At 34.5% G+C, this 17,825-nt stretch overlaps 1 long non-coding RNA gene across 1 annotated transcript; it reads left to right on the top strand.

Moving 5' to 3' along the window:
* Positions 1-10,409: 10,409 nt before the first annotated feature.
* On the top strand, positions 10,410-17,825 carry LOC128547476 (uncharacterized). The gene is made up of 2 exons (XR_008366576.1): positions 10,410-10,508; positions 12,379-17,825. It is a non-coding gene; the product is annotated as an uncharacterized LOC128547476 (long non-coding RNA).

Genomic DNA, 17,825 nt, shown 5'->3' with positions numbered 1-17,825 from the left:
TTTTGCGCACCATCTCTCCTCATCCCCTTTTCATAATTTAATGAAACTTTCCCCACAATTTTATAAATCCAACAAAAAGTTTTTGCATGGGGCATTTGGTCTTTAGAAAAAAAGCAGAGTTTTGGGACTTTTTTTTTTTTTTTTTTTGTTACCCTTTTCAGTTTCTATATACATTGACACAATCTGGCGCACCAACCTCCTCCCCTTTACACAATTTAACCCAAAAATTTACACAAGGACAGTAAAAAAGTAGTTTGTGGGATAGGGGATGTTAGTTTCCCTTTTACGACAAAAAAAATTGGCAGGGGTTTTCGGTTGGGTTTTTTGGGGGAACAACTAAAATGGATATTCATTACATTAATCTGCTAATTTATGGCAGTCTTGTCGGCCAAACTACCAAACCCTTTCAAAAATTTAAAAAAACTTCACACAATGATCAGTACCAACCCCATTTTTTCTTGCAGGGGGCATTCTTTTAAAAAAATACTACATAAATTAAAGGGGGCGGGGGTTTTTTTTTACTATACGGGATTTTTACAACAGCCCATATACTTTCAGTCCAATAATTTTTAAAATTTTGCAATCGGGGTGGTTTAAATGGGAAGGGACTGGGGTCAGTGCATTTGGGGGGAAAATTCACACCTTTAGTGAAGCTCTAGTTCTACACAACAGGTTGGGGTTTTACTTTTTTGTATATGGTTTTCATGATAAATATTTAGCCCTTTCAAATTTTCAGGGGCAAAAAGGCGGCCGAATTCCTAATTTTTTAAAAATCGAACGGAATTTCTTGGAAACTCGGAAAATTTTGGGGGAAAACGCTTTTAATTCTTTCAGGCCGCCCCCGTGTTTTCTAGCATTTTTTGGTCTCGCTGCTCTTTCCACCCAAAAAATCTAAGTAATTTAATTTTCCCCCTCCATTTCGGGAAAATTTTTTTAATTACAGACCAGGGGCACTATCATGAGACGGGGTGTCTTTAGCAAAAACCAGGCCCTAGGGTTTCAGGGGGAAGGTCACCCCTTAAAGGCAAAGGGACCCTTTGGTCTAGAGTATAAACTTTTTTATGAAAGCATGGAGGGGTTTTTAAGTAAATATGGCCAATTGGTTTACCATCATGAGACAAAAGGGCAAAGTGCCCGGCCCTTCTTTTTTATTACTTTTTGTTAATTTTAAAAGCTTTTATTAAAATTTTTCATTTCTAGTTGAGGGGAAAAAAACAAGACCCAAATTTCCTGGGAGCAAACACATTTAACCCAAATTCCTTAAATTTTTGCTATTTAAAAAATTACAAGAACTTTTTTAAAAATTGACGGAAGGGGAAAAAACCCAAAACCAACCCTTTTCCTTTGGCACCCAAAAAGATGTTACATTATTTTAGGGTATTTTTTTAAAGGTTTTTCTCTTCCCGGCAAGGATTTTTTGTGGACTTAAAAAAAAAAAAGAATTTCAAAAATTACTAAAAAAAAATTGAAAAACCCCAAAATGAAAATTCCCCTTTGGGAAAAACAGGGGCAGTGAAAGAAATATATTTTGACATTCTGAATTCTTTTTTAAATCATGGCAGTGCTCAGGCACACATCTTGAAAAAAGTTTTTTCATTCAAAAATGTATAGCTTATAAGGCATACAACTTTTAAAATTATTTTTTTCTCACGGGAGGTCAATTAAACCCAAACTCCTGGACAAGTCACATAACTTAATACAACATACATTGGGATGTACAGGGTTTAAACCCCTTTAACAAAACCCCATTTTTAACAAGCAAAAATGGTCCCCTTTTTTCACAGGGGGCCCTTTAATTTGGGGAAGGGTCACTTTTTCCCAAATTTGGGCCCTTATCATGCTCAATTTAAAAAAAATTTTTTAAAAGCTTTTTTGTTTTCCCTTTAAAAGTTTTAATTTTATTAATTCAGCAGGGGCAAACCTTTTTAATAAACATAATAATTTTGTTTCTATTGTAAGAAAGGCTTGAAAATGGTGGGTTTTTAAAAATTTCTGCTGGAATTTTCCACTTGGGGCAAATTTTTGGGGGGGGGGCGGGGAAGGGATGACCCTTTTTGGAAAGAATTAGGGCCGGGGGTTTGTCGCGGGCGCCCCGTAGTCACTTTAAAAAATTTTTCAAACCTTTTTAAAAAGCGAAAAATGTCTTGCTATTTTACTCACCCTGGTGGCGGCGTCACGTCCCACCCTTGGGTTTAAATTTTTGCATGCAAGACATACAAAAAATTAAAGGGATAAGCTTTGGAAAAATTATTTTTTTCATTTTCTAAGTCAATAAAACCCAACCCCACAGGAACAGGTCCCCTAACCTGACAATGAAAATTTTTTTAAATTATCCCCCTTTTGGAATTTTGAAAATCTTGGTTTTTAAATTTTTTCATGTAAATTGTAAGAACGGGCTCCAAAAGTAATGGCAGATACCTTTTTTTTAAACTTCATAGATATTTTAAAAATTTTTTGGGAACCTTTTTTGCCCTTTTGGGGCCCAAAAATTCTAATATTTCATCATTGGCAAAAACCATTCGGGGCGATTTAAACCCTAAAAAACCCAACCCACTCACTAATCTTTTTGCGTCTTAAAGGACAGCTTTTGTTTCCCCTTTTTTGTCCACAAATACCAAAATTGGAGATTATACCCCGTTTATAATCTAAATGGGCTTCCCGTTTTGTTGAAAAAGTCAGTAAAACCCAAAACCCGGGTGTACTTTGAAATCAAAAAGAAACTTCTGTTGTTCCCGGTTTTTTTTTCAATTTTAATACGTAAAAGTCCAGTGCAATTTTAAGTGGGGAAAAACTTAAATAAACCCCTGCCCAAAATAAATTTTAATGTGTACATATGCAGGGGAAAAGGTTTTTCAGTTTTTTGCTCATAATCTTTTCAGAATAATTTAAAAGGGCCCCAAAAAAGAAAATTTCCTGTGGGGTTTACCTGAGGCAGGAAGATGTTTCTTATCAACAAGATTTGTTCACTTTTTCAAAGTTACCCTTTGGGGAAATTTAACCCCATCCCCCCCTTTCTCTATCCTGATAAACTTTATGGTTTTTAACAGAACCCACATTGAAGCAGAGAAACACTGTTTCTAGACCCTTGATTTAAACATTTTTGGTTGCTTTTCAACTTTGGTTACAATCCTTTTCCCTTTAAGCCCCAAAAGAAAATTAAACCCCCGGGAACTGGCTCAAATTTTAAAAAATTTGGGAAATTTGAATTAATTTATTTTAAATTTAAAAAAAAATTTATTTTAAACCCCGCACTAGTTTCCCAAAAATCCCAAATAAAATGGCATAAATACCAGAAAATACCTACAAAAAAAGACAGGGTTTAAGTACGGGTTTAAAAATTTATTAAAAAGGGGTTTTTTTGTTTTTAAAAAACAATTTTTTGGTTTGGGTATGATTTGTCAACCGGGGGTTGCAAAAGGGGAAAAACCCTGTCGTCCAAGGGCCCGTTTGGTTTAAATTTCATTTGTGCATGCATCCCTTTTGGACTCGCGGGCCCCGGGCCATTACCCCCAGAAAGCATGGGTCACCCTTTTTTTATTTTTGCATGAATTTTTAACTTTTTAAGGGGAAAGGAATGTTTTGCAAAAAGCCCCATGGGTCCCATCTAAATGATTAAAGGGCACACTTAGAGGCAAAGGGGCATGTCCCAAAAATTTTTTCCCGTTATTTCAGAAAAATTAAAATTTAAATTTAAAATTTTTTAAAAACTGCAAATTTTTGCCCCGACATTCAAAGAATAAGTAGAGCATCCCCACTCACCCCAGCGTCGGCATCACACCGGGGGAAAAAATTTCTTGTACCATCCATATTTTTTACAAGGCCTTTTTAGATAAACTTTTAAAATTTTTAAAAACTTTTTAACCCTCACCAAAGTCTAGGGTTTTAGGGAAGGTACAAAACTCCCCTCAAGGATTAGGCTGAATTTTTAGCCCCTTTTGACTTGAAATCTTGGTTTAAATTTTTTTGTACCAGTTCAAAGTTTGTGAAGTTTCTACATATGGCTTTTGGGAAATTTTTTCACTTTTTTCAGAAAAATAGTCTGAACTGTAGGCAAAGTACTAACTTTTGTCTCTTTTTGCTGAAATTATGGGCCCCTTTTTGCTCTTTGAAATTGGTTTTGTTTTTTTACAAGTCCACTTTTGGCAAAACTATTTGACATTGGGTTTTAAACTTTGAACCTTGTTATCCTCATTATTTTTCCCTCTGCAGACAAGAGTACTTAACTCGTCCCAAATATTTTGCCTGAATTTTTGGCCCTTTTTGCAAATTTGAAATTTGGGTTTTTTTTTCATACCCCATTGCCATTTATTACAAGACTTTTCGAGCACAAAAACAGGGTCATTGTTTGTTTTAAATTTATTTTATGCCCCCAGCCTCTACTGATGGGAGGGAAAAATGATTTTCCTGTTTTTCCTTTCCTTCCCGTCCGTGAAAGGTTCCCCAAATGGGGCCTTTTCCCCTTTGCATCAATACCCCTTTCAGAAGACATAAAACAACAGAATTTTTCCTGTGACCCCAAAATTTCCTTTATCTTCAGACATCCCTGACCCAATTTAAATTGATCTTTACCCCATTTTGGGCTTAGGTTGCTTTAAATGTGCCATCAAAATCTCTTGGTTAAAACCCAAAAGGGACCGTTCCTTTTACAACAATACCCCTGAAAAAAAGAATTTATACAAAAAAAGATGTAAAACCGTGACCCTTCCTCCCCAAACATCACCTACCCCCAGTTTGACCTTGGGCCTCGTTTTAGACTTAGGTGCAGATCCACGACAAGGGCGGGAGTTCAAACATTTTTTTTAACACAGCTCCTTTTTTTTTTTTGTCTGAAAATCGGGGTTTTAAAAATTTTTACCCCGTTTTCATCAAATTTTTTGAAAAAGTCCAACCCGCTGTCAACCGACAGCTCTTTTTTTAAATTTCCCCATCTGGCCCCGGGGGTTGAACTCTGCAATTTAGGTAGCCATTCACATGGGTTATTTAAAAGGAAGGCCTTTTTTTACCAAGGTGCCCCTTTTTCTGAAAATTTTTCATGTAGGGGGACCTTAAAATCTTCCTCCCCCAATCAAAGCTTGAAAGTCCCATATGAAACCCTTTCGGGGTTGGGACCAGTTAAACAATTTTTTGTGCTGGGTGTACAAATTTCAATTTTTTTTTTTTAAATTGTTACATCATATGGGTTTAAAAGGGTGTGACATAATTTTTTCCGTGAACTGAAATTTTTAGCTATGTTTTAATTTTTAATGGAAAATGGCATAAATTATGCAATAGGTTTTTACAAGAATTTTCGAAAGGTCCTTTTTTTCTGAAAGTTTCTTAATATTTTTTTATATCCCTTTTTAAAAAAAAAAAGTTTTTTGTAGTGCCCCATGATGTTGTGCAAGGCTGTAGTAACTTTCATGGTTTATTAATAAAGTGGTTAACAGGGGTGTGAAAATTATTTTATGCTGTGAACGAAATTTTTTAGCTTAAAGTTTCCCTTATAATGGAGAAGGGGGAAAGCCCCTTTTTCCCGCAGAGAATTCTTTACAAAAGGGCCTTTTTTTTTTAAAGGTTTTTTTATACTGTTTAAAAGTTCAAAAAAAAATGTTTTTTGTATTCCTATAAGTTGGGGGCCAAACTGTAGTTTAAATTTCCCTGTGTGTTTTTTTTATATCGTAAATGGTAACAGGTTTTGTGACATAATTTTTTTGCTGTGGGAAATGAATTTTTTTAGCATGTTTTAATTTTTTAATGGAAAATGGCACACTTAAAATATGTTCCCGCCCGTAATTTTTCACAAAGGGCCCCGTTTTTCAATGGGTTTTTTAGTAGTTTTATTTCCTTCAAAAATGAAAGTTTTTAAAGTAGTGCATAATGTGGTCAAGTCTGTATAACCCATTTTGGGGGTTTCACTGTAGTGGCTAACAGTGTTGCCCTTATTTTATGTTGAAATTTTTTTAATTATTAAATTTTTGACGGAAAAGGGAAATGTCAAATCATGTTTTTTTCGGGGAATTTTTGGGTAAACAGGGCAAAAAATCATGTTTTCTAATTTTTTCTGGGTTTATTTTTATACCCTTTTTGGTTGAACTTTTAGGGGAGGTTTTTTTTGGGTGAATTTTTTTTTCCTTTAATTTTTTCGTTCCCGGGGGTTTTTTAGGGGTTTGGAGTGCATGCAAAATTGCCCATAGAAAAATTAAAGTAAAAAAAAAATTTTGGTCTTTGGCCTAAAAAAAAATTTGACCAAAAGCTCAAGGTCAATTATCAATTTTTTTTTATTTTTTCCCGAAGGGGCATAAATTTTTTTTAAAATGTCTGTCTGGGGTTTTTTAGTTCGGTTTTATCACAACGTTAACTTTTGCATGAATCACTTTACTCCGAACCAGCAACCAGAACCTTCAAACTCACTGCTGATATACTTATTTAGGACACAACCCCTACTAACTTAAAAGGGCACCAGGTCAAAGTCAAGGCTGCGGGGGATTTGTCACCAAGTGGTTTTTACAGCTCGTTTCAATTTTACAGGGGGGTTTTTTGAACAGGGGAATGGGTTGTAACAAAAAAATCGGGTAAACATTTGGGTTTTAAACATTTAATTTGCTGGGAATTTCTTTTGTCCGGGTAAAAAAGGTTCACCACTTGAAAAATTTTTGAAAATTCTACTAATTTTTTATTTTTCCATTCCTGGAAAGTTTCTAACTTTGCAGGTTTTTTTTTCATGAAAAATTTTTTTTTTCATTTTTTTTGTTTGAAAACCGTTAGGCAAAAAAAAATGGTGTATTACAAAATTCGCAGAATTTTTTGATTTTTTTTAAAATTTTAAATCTCACCGAAAAAACTCGGAAACCCAAAATAAGGTTTTTGTTTTTTTTTTTCCTTGGGTTTTCCCGAAAATTTCTCTCTTTATTACTTAATTTAACAAGGAACACGTTTTAACAGAGAATATATTTTATCATAAATTTGGCAAAAAAAAAAAAGTTCAAGGATTTGAAAAATGAACAGATGGGGTTTTAAAAATTGGGATTTTTTATTTATTTTGAAGGGAAAAAAGGGAATGGCCAAAAACTAGAAATTTAATTTTTGGGGGCCTTATAAAAATTTGAGTAATCCTCATATCGAGGTCCGAATTGTTCAAAAAACTTATTTTTTGGAAATTTTTTACCTTTTTAATACCCAAAAACCGAAATGGGGGCGCTTAAGGACAATGAAAATGTTTAAGCATAAAGGAAAATTGCCGCCCCTTTTTTTTATATAAGTCTACATCTTCCCCAAATTTTACCAAAGCGATGCTGGAATGGTAAAAATTTTAGATGGTTTTTAAAAAAAAATTTTGGGACTTTTTTTTGATAATTTTTAAAACTTGATAAATGTTTTAAAATTTCCAAATTTCAAGTGAAAAAAAGCTTTGAAATAAAATAGTAAATAACAGCTATTTTTTGCCATAATGACTACCCAAAAAAAAAGGGGATTGTGGGGGGTGTGTTCAGGTTTTAAAAGCTTTTTTAGCCATCTGATTTTTTTTAAAAAAAATGAAAAAGTTAATGTCCCTCACTTTTAGTGGTTTTTCGGCGTCGGGGTCGGCGGGCGGCGTTTTCCTGGTTTGTTTTAAATTTTAAAAGGGCCCCGCTTTTTTTCCAAAAATATCAAAGCTATTGCTTTGAAACTTGGAATACTTGTTTCAACCCTCATAAAACGAACCCCGGGATAGCAAAAAACATAACCCCATCTTTAAGTTTTGCAAGATTAAAGGCCCCTTTTTTTACTTAGAAAAACAGATTTTTTGGTTAGTTTTTTGTTTAGTTTAACTTTTTTCCCCAAACTATAAAGCTTTTCTTTTAAACTTGAATTCTTGTTCACCATCATAAACTGAAACCCCTTTCAGAAACAAAAATAACTCCCTCCCTTTTTGGGGAATAAAGGGGCCCCTTTTTTGGCCCTTTGAAAACAGTTTTTTTGGGTTTAAATTTTTTTTGTTGGTCAGCTTTTCTCCTAAACTGTCAAAGCTATTGCTTTAAAACTTGCAACACTTGTTCACCATCATAAGTTGACCCTGTACAGCAAGAAACATAACTCCATCCTGCTTTTTGCAAGATTTATGGCCCCTTTTGGACTTAGAAAATATCAGATTTCTTGGTTAAGTTTTATGTTTAGGTCAACTTTTTCTCTTAAACTATCAAAGCTATTGCTTTGAAACTTGCAACACTTGTTCACCATCATAAGCTGACCCTGTACAGCAAGCAACATAACTCCATCCTGCTTTTTGCAATAATTATTGCCCCTTTTGGACTTAGAAAATCATTTTCTTGCTTGAGTATTATGTTTAAGTCCACTTTTCTCATAAACTATCAAACCTATTGCTTTAAAACTTGCAACAGTTTTTCACCATCATATGTGGACACTGAACATCAAGAAACATAACTCTATCTTGCTTTTTGCAAGAATGATGCCCCTTTTTAGACTTAGAAAATCATGGGTAGGACAATATTTCTATTACACAAAAAAAAATCAGATGAGCGTCAGCACCCGCAAGGCGGTGCTCTTGTTTAAACAAGTTTTCCTATAAATGGCGGTGTTAACTTGAAGCAGTGAGCTCTCAATAGTTAGTACACTAAGCTGTATTGCCCTGTGAGAATATTCAGTTCAGATTGTAGTTAATTTTACCTGAAAACAGTCAATATTTCTTGAGATCTAGAAGCCAGTAAGGCAAGGAATAATGAAAAGGCTGCTTTGTGATTGATAGTTTTAGTATTTAAACTGTTTGTTATACCAGATTGTTACATATACATGTATTTGGGGAAAAAAGATTTTGATATAAATGTTCATAGAAAAATTGTTGTGAGTGGCACTTTTTTACAATTTCACATTTTTTTTGCAGTCAGATTGAGACATATATTGCTCATACATGCAGTTGAATTTTAAACTGTTAAAGTATTTAATCTGAGATATTATGACCAGCTTAAATTATTTTTCAGATGTTTGGCTTCAGGACTTTAAGTCTCACACAAGTTGCTGGTTCAGTCGCATGAATGGTCAGTGGAACTCACAAGAGTCACTGAAAAAATTAGGAGAACCAGTTGAAGTTGCTCAGGTTGATATATTTACAGAAATTTATCCAGTTTGGAACATTCAGCAGGCAGTGATGTATTCTTAAATCATTATAAATATTAGAGAGAGGCTGTTTTTGCCAGGGAGCTTGGCTGTGATAAACAACTTAGGATTTTGTACAGTGTAAATAGTAAGGGTGTTCAAGTTTTGTATACAGAGTGCACTGAATGTCATTTAAGCTTTTTATTATGCTCACATAATTAGACTTCTCAGAGCTGGCTGGCTCAATCATTTTTACCTACGGTAGCTATATATGAGTGATATCACTGAAAAGTACATGACATATTTAAGTACAAATGTTCTTTTTTTTAAGTACAAAAGCTATTCATTCTCATATTTGCCACATACTTCAAAGGGTCAAATTTGACAGCTACAGGATTTTTCTTTGTTTACATTTTAGTTTTTCGTATGAGCAGAGGACATGTTTTGATGCTAATTTTGTAAAATGAATGTAAGGATAATACACGTTTTTTGTGTATTAACATCTGCAGAGGCCCGCGGGATAGTTTGTGACAGAGACTGTAGGTCGAGGTCACAAACATATCCAACGGCTTCTGCAGACCTTAATCAGAACAAACGTGTATTGTCGCTATTCTTGCATAAAAAAAAATTACACGATGACTAAATGCGTTGTTTTCATGTGTGATGGCTTTACGATTCTGGTACCTTTTTAGCTCACCAGAGCACAAAGTGCTCAAGGTAGTCATTGTCTGACGTCCGTCGGCGTCTGTCATGCGTCGTCTGTCAACATTTGCCTTGTGAACACTCTAGAGGCCACATTTGTGGCCCAATCTTTATGAAACTTGGTCAGAAGTTAGTCTTGATGATCTCTAGGTCAAGTTCGAAACTGGGTCATGTTAGGTCAAAAACTAGGTCTGTAGGCCAGATCAAAGCTTGTGAACACTCCAGAAGCCACAGTTGTGAACACTCTAGAGGCCACATTTTTAACCCAATCTTAATGAAACATGGTCAGGAATTTTTTGTCTTGATGATATCTAGGTCAAATTTTAAAAAAAAGTAGTTTTTATGCCAGAATAATTTTCATTAGATTTGAGCATTATTGTTTTTGTGAAATAATGAAAACTTCTTGACTTAATTCGATCAATACATCAAGAAGTTTTATTTCAGGTTTTAAGCTTAATTAGTATTAAATAATTTTTTTTTTAATCATGCTTTACTTTCAGAGTTTCTAAATGCAAAACCAGAACTTGTGGTGACCTCAAGGACAAATGATGATTTGAATAGAGCTATAGAATGGTTACTTTTTCGTTTGGATTTGATGGTAATTATGAATCTGAATTAGTATTCTAATATTGTTATTTTAAACAGAATATGGTCAATGAGATAAATGTGTGATAAAGCAGGAAGGAAAGAGCAGCTCACCAGTAACTGATGTGATAAAAAATTAGCTTCTGAATAGGGTATGATTGTGACTTTATTATGCATAAAAAAATGTTTGTTTCCGGTATCCCGACCTACCCTAAATTTATGGCCCAACCCTAAATGTTTTATGGCCTTGGAGAACTTTTTTTACAAAAAGTTGCAAAACTGCTCTTTTTATGCTTTAAACATGGCCAGTGATGTTAGAAAATCAACTTACTGATGCTCTAATCATGCTAATGGCATAACCCCCTTATCTGTATTCATTTTTTGACACAAAAATAAGTTCTGAAAAGTCTCCCTTAATAAAAAAAACATTTAAAAAAAACATTTTCAGACCTACCTACACTAATTTATTTTGAGCATGTTACTGGAAACAAAGAATTTTTTTAGGCCTTAGCACACCTGAGCATGTAATCTTCATACTGGGTAATGAGATTTTAGGGCCATGGGAGGTTTTGCTTTTATTTTCGGCTTTAACATAATGTATTATATTTTCATCATGGTACAAGTATATTTTTATAGTCAGAATGTCAAAGTTAAGTTACAGGCTGTCCATTAAGCTCAATAAGAACAGCGCAGATCTCTGCATTTCAGCATTTTGAGTTTGATCTTTGGGTGAGGTGTATGTTCTCCGTCAGGATTTGATAAAAAGACATTGTATCTGAATTAATTCATCCCCCGCCTCTGATTCATGTTGGGTAGTTTGTTAGTTTGTAGTTACTTGCAAAGGACAGGTTTGTACAGGCAGAGAATAAAGAAACACTGGTTACAATGTAGGTTAACAATGTAATACAACTTAAAAACTGGTGAAAAATGGCATTAAACACAAAGCAAAGAAAAACACAAACAAATGAGCTGAGTTATGGATATCATGTGAAGTTAATTCACTTGATTTAATTAAGCCTTGTTTTAATTCCCATGAAATGGCCATGACAAAGCCAGAGTCTAATACCTTAAAACACAGTTTGCTCTAAAATATTTTCGATTCTAATTTGCCCTTTATCTAAACAGTAAATAAAATATAGAAGCGTTTCTTCTTTGTCGCAACAAAAACTTTGATGTCACCGCACATGAACGTGACGTCATTCTAGCATAAGAGTGTTTTAACAGACACAAGCATATTAGAATATGGAATTCATGCCTATTTTCAGCAGTATACATGGTCTGGTCAGAAGTAGGGCTGGAACCCATGATCTTAAAACCAGTAGGAGGATTAGTGATTATAAATCAGGGGTTTTAATAACTGGTCTAGACAAACACTTTATAATGAGTATATTTTATACTTTTTTAAAAAGAATATTTATGACATTATGGATTAAGCCAAGTTCAGTTATGGATCCAACCAGGACATATATTCAACCTCACTCAGGGCGTTGAATTCTTCATGTGAGGAAGTCATCCAGCTGGCTTACGGAAGGTCGTTGGTTCTACCCAGGTGCCTGCTTATGATGAAATAATGCACAGAGGGGCACCTGGGGTCTTCCCCCACCATCAAAGCAATTTCAATCAAGTGCCCATTTAAACAAGAAATCAAGTCCCTTCGAGCACTACATCAAATTTCATCAAAACCAAATTAGCAGGTATGACCTATAAATGTGTTGGTGTGACGTAAAACCCAACAAATAAATAGTTATTGAGCAAGTTTAATCAAGTGCCCATTTAAACAAGAAAACAAGTCCCTTCAAGCACTACCTTAAATTTCATCAAAACCAAATTAGCAAGTATACAACACAAGCTATACTTATATTTGATTTTCATGAAACTTGGTCAGAATCCAAAATAGAATTGTGTAAATTGTTTTACGCTTTTGGTTATGCCATTTATTTACACACAAAACAATCAATTTCCACAAGCTTGTCATGTTTTCATATAACAGTGTGCTTCAACTGGTTGTCATTTATGTTTCAGGCATGAAGCAGAGGAGCTTTTTACTGCATCTGGAAAAAAACAGCAGTTGAGATAGGATTCAGGAAGGATATCAAGCTGCCCAGAAAATTTGATGATTTAAATGTTTTGAAAAAGTCTTAACATTCTCAAAGCACTGATGGACAAAAATTCAATCCAGTCACAACATAATTACAGCTAAGGCGTGTAATGGGATGGACATTGTCTAGGACTGATAATTCATGGACATTTTGGTCTGTTATTACAAGAAATTCTTCCTGAGTGTGTTCCAAAGTGTGATTTCATGATAAGATGTGTAAGGGGTTTTTATCCGCAGTCTTGGTTAGCTGCTGTTTTAAAAAAACTGCCTAGACAATGTTAATTATACATATATTTATGGTATACTTCCTCTTAAAAATAGATTTTGGGCACAAGTTGTGATATTGTTTGCAGAATTTTAAACGACGAATGAATTATGATAAGTATTGTTAGTGGAAATTTCTAAAATTAATTTGCAAATATAAGATAATTCAAAATTAAGGAAATCATCCAGTTGAAAACACAACATCGATAATATCATTGAAATATGATCAGTTTGGGCAACTGATGTCAGTTTTTGAAAAGGCATACCTTCTTACAGTGTTACAAGCTTTAAGTGAAGTGAAGTCAGTGGAAATATTGCAAATTATGGTGTTTTTCTTGTTTTGCTTCATTGAAGTATATTAATTTAAAGCTAGAACAATCCTTGTATGTAAAAGTTTTAGGAATAGCAACAGACATAGAAACGCAATCGGAAACCAGTGTCAGAATATTAGAAAGAGGTTCTCCCTGTTGTTTTAGCCCACCTGAGCAAAAAGTGCTTATGATGTACTTGGATAGTTGGATGTCCAACCCCCATATATCATTGTCTACAATTTCTTAAAGAACATTGCCTTCTAAACCACTTTGCCGGTTTCAAGAAGACTTTACAGGAATGTTTCTTTGGTTATCCCCTTTCAGAATCCTTCACATCTAATTCATTCCTGCAGAATGCTTGTTTTGCCATTCCAGCCAAAAGGAAACATTTAAAAAGATCATCATCTTAGACAGAGCTCCCCTGATTTTGATCTAGCATAACAGATAATAATTATGTTCATTGGGTGACCCTCTACCGTATTCCTTCAATCACTTTGTTTTGTTAAAAACATGTCGACCAGGTAGCAGAAATAGTTTTCCCTATATGTATATGGCTATAATTTAAAGAGAACTTTGAAACTGCACGATTGATTTTAGAATATTTTACAGCAATGTTTTCCAACTGCATGTAAGTAGTGTCTGTATTAATTATAGTACAATAATGGAATACTTACATATGTTTGAAAGAATAAAATTTAATGAAACAATTGAAAAAATGCAATGAGAATAAAGTAAATTGTTTTCTTGTGCATTTATTGTATATACCTATCTGTGAGAAGCATTATCAGTTAGTTTCTTTAATTGACAATAGAATTATGCAGAAGAAAATTGTGTTATACTTTGGGGAAAAACTGTTTTCAGTATGTTTTGTGTTTCATCACATAAAAGCAACAAGTGCTCAAGGTGAGCGACTGGTGGTCTTCCTTCCTGCACTGTAAACAATTTGACTGATAACACTCTGTCACAATTTTAGCCCAGTCTTAAGGTGTTAGACGCCTAATAGAGTACCTCCTTTTTGAAGAGTATTCAATTCGTACCATAAACCTACTTTTACTGCTATTCTCAATGGGTTGTAGGTTCAAGCCCTACTTGGACCAAATTTTTATGCCTCCCGGCATCTACTGATGTGGGAGGCATATAGTGATTGTCCTGACCGTCCGTTCGTTCGTCCGTCTGTACGAGGTTAACCAAATGGGACCGTTTCGTCTAGCATCAATACCCCTTACTAAAATGTCTGTACGAGGTTTACCAAAATGGGACCGTTTCGTCTAGCATCAATACCCTTTACTAAAATGACATCACCTGACCTCAGTTTGACCTTGACCTCATTTTGGACTTAGGTTGCTTTATATAGGCCATCTCTTGGTTAACCAAATGGGACCGTTTCGTCTAGCATCAATAGCGCTTACAAGAATGAATTAATACTAATACAGATGTAACCTGTGACCATTCCTCATCTTCAAACATCACCTGACCTCAGTTTGGCCTTGATCTTGACCTCATTTTGGACTTTGGTTGCTTTATATGGGCCATCGCTTGGTAAATCAAATGGGAACGTTTCGTCTAGCATCAATACCCCTTACTAGAATGACTTGATACTAATGCAGATGTAACCTGTGACCATTCCTGATCTTCAGACACCACCTGACCTCAGTTTGACCTTGACCTTGCCCACATTTTGGACTTAGGTTGCTTAGTATTGGCTATCTCTTGGTTAACCAAATTGGACCGTTTCGTCTATCATCAATACTGCTTACAAGAATGAATTGATACTATTACAGATGTAACTTGTGACCATTCTTCATCTTCAAACATCACCTGACCTCAGTTTGACCTTGACCTTGACCTCATTTTGGACTTGGGTTGCTTCATATGGGCCATCTCTTGGTTAACCAAATGGGACTGTTTCGTCTAGCATCAGTACCGCTTACAAGAATGAATTGATTCTAATACAGATATAACCTGTGACCATTCCTCATCTTCACACATCACCTGACCTCAATTTGACCTTGACCTCATTTTGGACTTAGGTTGCTTTGTATTGACAAGGATGCCACCGGGGACATCAAGCTCCTTGTTTTTCCTTATTTTCCTTTTTTTCTAGTAAGTTTTTACTTCTTTCAAGACTTAAAATTGATTTATTGTACAAAAATGGAAAAAAAAAATAATCTGATAAGTGATTTCTTGCTTTCAAAGTAAATTGACTACTTAAACAGAAGAGGTTGAGTTACACATCTTTAAAAATATTGAGTTACATGCGGTAAAATTTCTCTATTTTGCTTTCACTCTTTAGATTAAATATCGTGGAAGAAATTTAAGTAGGTTTTACGTCTACCCAAAACAGAAACACAGGATTCGACCTTACTTTTTCAATGTAGAAGTTAGAATTCTATCTCATTAAATTTGTTTACTTGAGGTACCCTAGAAAAAATATTGACATTTTAATTTTTTGTTTTATAATTGTTTACCAATAGTTTGATGTGTCTTTTATTAAAATTAATGGTAAAATGAGTTCTCTGCAAACGTTTTGAATAGTGGCTATCACTTTGAAATTTGTCTCTACTTGACTGGGAAATACCGTAAGTTATACAAAATTTATAAAAAAAAAATGGCATGGTAAAAGTTGTTTAAAAATTGCAAAACAGTGCGAAACATGGTCACCTTTAAGAATATACCAAGCAAATGCCATTTTGTAAACATTACTATTAGGCATCTAATACCTTAATGAAACTTGTCAAAATATAATTCTCAATCAAATTGACAAGTTTGTTACATTGTCATGTAGGGTCAAAAGTTAGGTCAGTTTATAGGAACATCTTGTAAACATTCCAGTATTTGTCTATTTGAAATCTAGAACAAGTGCAAAACTGGGTTACTCATCTCTGTGCACAAAATCATGAAAAAACTTGTTAACACTCTAGACACCACACAGGATGTACAAGGCTGTAGTAAATTTCATGTGTGTGCTGGCTGTAGTGGTTAGCAAGTGTGTAAATAATTCTGCTTAAAACTGAATTTTCAATATTGTTCAGTGGAAATGGCATACTTGTCTTATATTCTGCAGTGGACTCTTACAAAGGTCATTGTTTTCTAATGTCTGTGTATATCCATTCTGAATTGACTGTCATTTGTGTACACAATTGCATGTGTAATGTCAGTAGTGCTCATGTTACTAGTATGTTTCAATTTATAGAATTTTAAAATACCTCTGGTTTTAATGTTCGTAACAGCTTTGCTGTTGTTTTTTTGTTAGAGATTGTTTAAAACGAGAAATGATCATTATTAATTTACTGGACAACAGACATAAATCACAGGTCCATAGTTTGTGCTAATGACTGGGCTATATTCGTCACAATGTTTACATGGCTAATAAGTCAAACATTTAGAAATTTAACTTGCAATTTCTAATGTCCTACATTAAAATACTTACTGAATGGTTTGCCAGTCAATAAATATATATTATTACACAACTTTAATAAATCACCAGGTCATAGTTTGTACTATTGGCTTGTCTATTGTAGCACTTAATTTGCTGGGCTAAAGTCAAAATTCGAAAAAAAATATGAAAATTAATTTTTGATGTGATGTAATAAAATGATTAATGAATGGAAAGGACCGTAGGCAATGGTTTTGACTATTGATTGGCAAGTCATTAGTTAGTTCTTGTAATTTGTTTTACTGAATAATGAATTGGGGTATACTACTACTGTCAACACACTGCACTGTACTGTTTGTTTTGGTAATACATTGTATTTAGAACATATATTGATACGCAGAAATTTGATTTCCTAGTACATATGAGCCACGCCTTGAGAAAACCAACATAGTGGCTTTACGACCAGCATGGATCCAGACCAGCCTGCGCATCTGCAAGTCTGTTCAGGATCCATACAGTTCGCTAATGATTTCTCTAATTGCAACAGACTTTGAAAGCAAACAGCATGGATCCTGACCAGACTGCAGCTCTTGTTTACTGTCCTGTCCATAACTCTTGTCATCTATGAAAGGATTTTAATAGTAGTTGGTTTAAATGTTTGCAAAAATCAAATGTTGTGTCATGCAAAATACCAAGACCCCTTGTTCAGAAGTGAAGGTCACACGTTACTAGTGTTTTTTTCCTGTCCTGTCCATGATTCTGTCTTCTTTGAAGGCATTCTTATATAACATGGTACAAAGGTATCCAATAGTGAGATGATATGTCATGCACAACACCTAGATCTATAACAAAAAGGTCAAGGTCGCACTGAGAGATCAAATGTCAATAGTTTCTTTTTCTGTCCATCAAGGGATTTAAATATTATCTGACATTAATGTTCCCCATATTGCCAAGGTGTGTTGTGCACAACACCCAGATCCCAGGCTACAAAGGTCAAGATCACACTTTTTTCCCCGGTGCGGTCCAGAATTCTAGGCAGCCATTAAGTGATTTAAATTTTTTTTTCGACACAAACCTTTCCAGTAATGAGACGATATGTGTCATGAACATAACTCAGATCCAAAACTCAGCGGTCAAGATAAAAGTTCAATAGGGGTTTTCCTTGTCTAGTCCCATATAGGTTATGAAAATCTCAACCAAACACCTAGATATTATCAAATGAAACAGTACGGGGGTATGCACTTTTTCAAAAGTAGTCTCTTGTTTGTTATAAATAGTACTTCAATGGGCATTGTAGCACCTGCATGGTTCTTTTCTTTCAATACAGCTGTATATTTTGGTATTCATGGGCAATTGTCATTGAGCCGCCAATACTTTTGGTGATGTGTAAGAAGTATGAATAAAAGACTGTGAACTGAAA

This window comes from Mercenaria mercenaria, chromosome 12, assembly GCF_021730395.1.
Source record: "Mercenaria mercenaria strain notata chromosome 12, MADL_Memer_1, whole genome shotgun sequence".
NCBI lineage: Eukaryota > Metazoa > Mollusca > Bivalvia > Venerida > Veneridae > Mercenaria > Mercenaria mercenaria.
This window is presented reverse-complemented; position numbering and strand designations above follow the sequence as displayed.